General features: G+C 34.1%; 1 pseudogene across 1 annotated transcript; it reads left to right on the top strand.

The window, feature by feature from the left end:
- The first annotated feature begins 2586 nt into the window (after positions 1 to 2586).
- LOC143630096 (protein NRT1/ PTR FAMILY 5.6-like) lies at positions 2587 to 6179 on the top strand (annotated as a pseudogene). The gene is made up of 4 exons (XR_013153100.1): positions 2587 to 2959; positions 4012 to 4229; positions 4413 to 4957; positions 5302 to 6179. The product of XR_013153100.1 is annotated as a protein NRT1/ PTR FAMILY 5.6-like (transcript).
- Positions 6180 to 6892: the final 713 nt, after the last annotated feature.

Raw genomic sequence — 6892 nt, forward strand, 5'->3', positions numbered from 1 at the left:
AAACCACAAGGACCAAAACTAAAGTTCTCTCTATAAATTATGATAATAAATGATAACTACATACAAGTAACTTTTTAATTTCGGAAAGTGTGGCGGCGACGAAATCGCACTAGATTTTGTAGTACTAGATTTTGTAGGGAACGCACAGTTTGTGATCACATATTCAAGTGTGGCGCATAGTTTTAGGTAAAAGTTAGTCGTGACCCCTAATTTGGTGCCACATGTCAATTTTTGAGAGGTTGTTTAATCTCTTCGTCCCCGTTTTGAAATCTATGTGTTCCGACGAGTTTGATGTGGACCCTTATTTGTTTTTAAAAAAGTGGACAAAAATGAAAACTCTTTTATCAAAAAGGATGACATGAGAATTTTTCCAATAATAAAAGGTGTTCTTGTGATGTTAGTCTGTCCGTTGTGGCTAACGAACAAATGAATTGAGGGATGAATTCAGCCATCTGGCTCGTGCATGCCACAACAACTAACAACTACGGTCGTCGTGAACAGATGAATTCAGCCGGCTCACCCAAACGAATGGAGAAAACTTGATGGTTTCGCTCGCGAATGGATGAATTCAACGACACGAGTGACAACGGTGTGAATTCAACGATAGCGTGAACGCCAAGGGCAGGGCCGGCTCCGAAAAGACGAAAAAAATTTTGGACCAAAGGCGAACTTTTTTTGGGGCCTTAAGTAAAAAAAACATTTTGTTGGGTTTAAACAATTTAATTATAAATAGGCTTATTTGATTATGATTTAAGTTGTGTAAAAAACTTCTGTATAAAAATAAACTTAAAATTGTCTCAAATAAGATTAGAACACACAACCTTTTGGTTAGATGTCATACCCCTTTATTATTAGACCAAGCTAATGGTTATGTAATTGTTTTGATACATTGATTACACACATGTTTTTGATAAATATACATATAGTTTTTTTGGAAAAAAAAATTCGGGCCTAGCAGGGTGTCAGGCCTGTGGCCGTCGACTACCCTGCCATGCCTCAAAGACGGCCCTGACCATCATATGATGTAATATGACAGGCTGAATTTGTCTCCGTTAAATGCCCACGACACAGCCTAAGATGGGTGTGGATTAGCACGATGTTTTGTGCGAGTATAAAATATATATACTTTATGCCACAAATGTGAAAACTTTATGCCACAAATGCCCACGACACAGTCTAATCAATTAAAACTTTATGCCACAAATGTAGTGGATAACAATATAAAAATAGAGTGGCATTATATTTATTGACCGGCAGTGTAGGAGGTCAATTGTATTGGACTGAAATCAGGCATTTTCTTAAAGGAATTTAATAAATAATTAACATGTGACTCACGTGATTCCACGATAATCACATTATTATGACGTAATAATAATACATGTAACAAACAAATTTGAAGGTTGTATTCTTGTTCTTGTATGTTTGAAAATTGAAGTATATGTGGTATGATTTAACCCGTTTAATATAAACTCATATAAGTTTTACCATTTAAGTTTGAGTATAAAAAAATATTATTAAATATTTTTAAAAAGCCAATAAGTTAGAAAAATGTTTGACAGTTAAATTTTTTTTTTTATTTTTAGCTTTTTGATAAAGTTAAAATATTGTTTTCTAAAAGCCATAAAGTTTGGTTTTCAAAAATTGATATTTGAAAAAACTAATAAGTCAATAAATTGTTTACAGACTCAATTTCAAGAACGCCTTAAGTATATATTCAAAGTTTAAGATCATGTGTACATATAAAATTGAAGGGGAAAAAACAAGCATTCTAAACGGGTTATAATAGGGTTATTCGGATATTAGGTTAGTTCTAAACTTTGAACTGGTATAATATTAGGTAACACACATATAATTACATGAAGATAGGAATGATATGTTCATCTTACTAAAAATCTAACAATAGAACAAGAGCAAACAAAAGTAAAAGGTACGCTTAGGCTCACCAGGGTCACGGCAAGATGTCAAATACTAGGTAAAAATGTATTCTTGTCGGTTAGTCCTGACTTGAAACGCTAGCTATATACTTAAAACAAGTAATTCATTCGGAATTTTTTCTCTCCTCTTTCAGATTCTAAGGTGACTCATTTGAGTTCAATTCCCAAGAACTCCATTTTTTCCCGCGATTTAACAACCAATTAAATACACCATTAAACGTAAACATAGCTTCTCAACTTATCATAAAAAAATGAGTAAAGTAGGCATAGCAGAATCTATAAATAAACAAAAAAAAAATTGAAAACAAACGTAACCAACTCTTCTCATTTAAGATCCAATAATTGTAATTTAATATAATCTAAAAGAACATATCATGAATAATATGTTAACGTCGTTAGAAACTTGAAAATTATTTTAGAATTGTGATTAAGTACTTGATATATTAAGTCGGGTTTTTAGATAAATTTAGCATCTGTATTCAATAACTTAGCATCCAATCGAGTAACTTTAAATAACAACATATCATAAATGGGTAAACACATAGGTAATGAGTAATAGATGCTCGAATGGTATGTAAACAAACATGAGACACGTTTCACAAATGGGAAGAAGGTTGATATATATCAAATGTATGAATGCATTTATACCTAATATGTACAATTTTGATGAACTCGTGTATAAATAAATTAATCAAATCGTCAACTCTAATAATAAATAATGGTTCACCACTTCGCATAAGATGAAAGTTGATAATTATTACCAGCCCACTAAAAATGGAACATAAGGCAGAAATATTTACTATATAAACCAACCCAAGATGTTCCCATTGAAAGCCACAAACTCTTCTCCAATATTCAAACCTAATAGCATAGTTTGCAAGTGATACATATGGAGCATCTTGAAAAAGGTCAAGAAGTAGAAATTGATGAACAAAAATGGGTTTATGATTCTTCGTTTGATCATAGAGGTCGAACACCTCTCCGCACTTCAACCGGAGCTTGGAAAGCGTCCTTGTTTATTATTGGTAAGGATCCTGATTTTATTCTTCATTCTCATTACTTAGTGTCAAAAAGATCATTTTGTGTGCGCTTTAATGTTAAAGAGTTGATGAGTTTTGGATTCTTATCCTTGTTTCTCTCTCAAAAGTCAAAACTATACATGGGAAGATTTGTTTTTAAACTGTTTAAAGCATAACTAAATAGTTTTATTAAAAGCAAGTCAATTCGTTTATAAGCTACGCGTGGTCAGCTCGTTGAAATTGAGACAAGTCAAACTCAAACCTAAATTGAGAGCTCAAGTCCAAGCTTCATGCACTGAGTTTAACTAGGTTTGTGAATTTATTACTTAGGTGAATATATTACTATTTATGTAATAATATAGTAAATATTAGTACTATATATAATTGTGATACAAAAATAAATAAATTTTGTTATGTCTTATATCATTATAAATATAAATTTATATAAAAATAAATAAATTTAGAAGTAAATAATATCTAGTTAGATAATAAACATTCTAAGTTTGAACTTATGTATTAAACATCTATATATCAAACATACTCGTTTACAAGACTATAATATTTAAGCGTTTTCTAACTTCTAAGGACCTAATAACCACTAGTCAAGCATAAATACAATGGCATTTGATTCAAGTTAAATAAAACCTTTTTTTTAGTTTAATATTTTAAGTATATATTTATTATTTGATTAATGGGATTAAAAATCAAATTTCAAAAGGGTAAAACATTTTATAGTTGGGTTTTTAGTGGTCATGGGTTTGGTCTTACCAAAAATCCAAAAGATGGTGATTCTAGCATAAAACACACCTTATTAAAAGTTTTACGTAACAATTTAAAAAATAAAAGCTTTATGTAAAAATTTGTAACATTAGTAAAGATTTAAACAGTTAGCGGGATTTATATATCCTAATGGTCATTCTTGATATTGTTCTAGTTATGTGATGATGTCGAGACTTGAAGAAAATTATAAATTTGTTCGGGTTTAGGGTTTTGGTTTACAGAATACCATGTACCATGGCTAGAGTTATGTGTCATTTCTAATGTCAACCTTTTTGCAGCAATTGAGTTTGCCGAGAGGCTAAGTTACTTCGGAATAGCAACAAGTTTAATCATATATCTTACTAAAGTTCTCCATCAAGACGTGAAGACATCGGCTAAGAGCGCTAATCATTGGGTCGGTGTGACGACTCTAATGCCTCTTTTTGGAGGCTTTCTAGCTGATGCTTACTTGGGACGTTTCGTCACTGTTCTTTTATCATCGATTATCTATCTAGTGGTACCTCCAATTTCCAACTTTATAACATACTATCTTCTAGTTCCATTTTTCTAACAAGTTAATATGATTGTGTATTTGATAACTCTAGCTAGATTATTTGTTTGTATTGCAATGTACAATCCAATAATAACACAAGTATTATCAAAAGATATCTAATTTATCATATTTAATTATTGAGTACAGGGTTTGATTCTCTTGACCATGTCTAGTATGATTCCGAGCTTAAAACCTTGTGCGAGTAACAGGCTTTGTTTAGAACCAAGGAAGATCCACGAAATCATGTTCTTTGTTGCAATATATTTAATATCCGTGGGCACGGGTGGCCACAAACCATCTTTAGAAAGTTTTGGAGCCGATCAGTTTGATGACGATCACTCAGACGAACGCAAAAAGAAAATGACGTTCTTCAATATGTGGAATGCGGCCCTTTGCGCTGGAATATTGCTCGGTGTAACTCTTATCGTCTATGTGCAAGATAAGGTAGGTTGGGGTCAAGCAGATATTATTCTCGCCATCGTAATGGCTTGTTCGATTGTGATATTCATCATCGGTAGGCCTTTTTATCGATATCGAAAGCCTGGAAGCCCGTTAAAGCCAATGGTTCAAGTATGCGTCGCAGCCTTTGTTAAGAGAAATCTACCTTACCCTTCTAACCCCAATGAGTTGCATGAAGTGTCCAAATCAGAAAAGGTTCAAGAAAGGCTACTTGGCCACACAGAAACTTTCAAGTAAGCAAATTTCTTGTGGTATCTTTACTTTTTATATTTTCTATGTCAGCAGATCCAAGATTTTTAACTAACGTCAGTATATATATTATCATAACATATTCTCTTTACTAGTTTCATGTCGGTGTTAGTTCATATGCTACAAAACATATTTAATCAGTGACAGAACTAAAACTTTTCGGTTAGGAACACGAGATTTTTCTTCATTCTCTTAGGGGTCAAACTACAAGAAAATAACCATATTAATACCTTTTTTATAAGAAAACGTTGTCAGTCAGAAGGTCAATAGACCCCAGGCCCCTTTGTCACATGATTCGTCCTAACGCTTTCGCTTTTTCCATTTAAAGGTTTCTTGATAAAGCTGCGATACTAGAAGAACAAGATTTCTCCAACGGGAAACAACACGATCCATGGAGACTATCAACCGTAACAAGGGTCGAGGAAATGAAGCTACTTTTGAACATGATCCCAATTTGGCTAACTTCACTACCATTCGGTTTATGTGTAGCACAAACCTCAACATTCTTCATCAAACAAGGCGTGCTAATGAACCGCAAGATCACCCCTCAGTTCATCCTCCCACCTGCCTCAATCTTCGGCCTGACCGCTTGCGGAATGATCCTTTCAGTAACCATTTATGACAGAATCTTAGTCCCCTTGTTAAGAAAAATTACCCGAACCGAAAGAGGAATCACAATCCTTCAAAGAATAGGAATCGGGATGGTGTTTTCCGTCACAACAATGGTCATTTCCACCATTGTTGAAAAGAGGCGGCTAACCATCGTGCAAGACAATCCATTACACGGCTCGACCACCATGAGTGTGTTCTGGTTAGCACCACAGTTCATAATTATTGGGGTCGCGGATGGGTTCACTTTGGTTGGACTTCAAGAATACTTCTATGATCAAGTCCCTGATTCATTGAGAAGTTTAGGAATTGCATTGTACCTAAGCGTGATCGGGGCTGCAAACTTTTTGAGTAGTTTCTTGATCACGTTTGTTGATCATGTGACTACGAAAGCATCTGGCAAGAGTTGGTTTGGAAAAGATTTGAACAGTAGCCGTCTTGACCACTTCTATCTATTACTAGCTGTGATCACTGCAACAAATCTATGTGTGTATGTGTTTATAACGAGTCGGTACTCTGTATAAAAACGTGCAGAAGAAGACTCGGGTGGCTGTGGCAGATTCCTACGAAGGTGAAGGCCATGGGGCAAGTGCTTGATTCAAATAAAGCTGGAGTCCTATATGTTAAAATTCTATATGGTTGGTTTGTATGTTTTAAGTGTTACAACTTAGTAGAAGTATTGTTATGAAGTAAAGAGTGTAAAACTAGCTTTGCAGTTCACTAGTGTGTTTGATGTATCAGTGAATCATCTATTTCTAATTCTCTATCACTCTTAGTTGTTGATTTACGCCTTGGTTTGTGATCAAAGTTACTTCCAAACGTAGATAATAAAAATTTCACGTCGCCTTCAAATTCATAAAAATATATTATACGCTAAAAGCATATATAGGTTGAATAAGAACAGGACAAGAAACATTCCTGTGTTTTGTGGTCGGCGCCCGGACATTATATAACCATTTAGCTAGGGTATTCATGCTCCCTTCTTTTTTTTCACATCAGCGTTCATGAGCGTTCATGAGACATGATTTCAGCCATCCTTACTGCTATCAAACGTCCTTACCAATTCACGTTCCCGTCTTACTACAATTTTAAACTACAAAACAAGATCGACAGATTTACTCATGCCCGAAGAACCCTTACCAAAACATAACCAAAAGCTAAACGCCCAGAAACCGTTTAAACCAATTGTTAAGGGTTTTGGTTAAACTTTCAAGCATAAAATAATCAAAGTTAACCGAACCAACTAACCCGTATACTAAACCCATTAACACCCCCTAACTCGCTTTTGTTGTTCAACTGATCAACTTATC

Source organism: Bidens hawaiensis, unplaced genomic scaffold, assembly GCF_021521415.1.
Source record: "Bidens hawaiensis isolate Kalapana, Puna unplaced genomic scaffold, B.hawaiensis_p1.1 tig00005567_1, whole genome shotgun sequence".
Classification (NCBI taxonomy): domain Eukaryota; kingdom Viridiplantae; phylum Streptophyta; class Magnoliopsida; order Asterales; family Asteraceae; genus Bidens; species Bidens hawaiensis.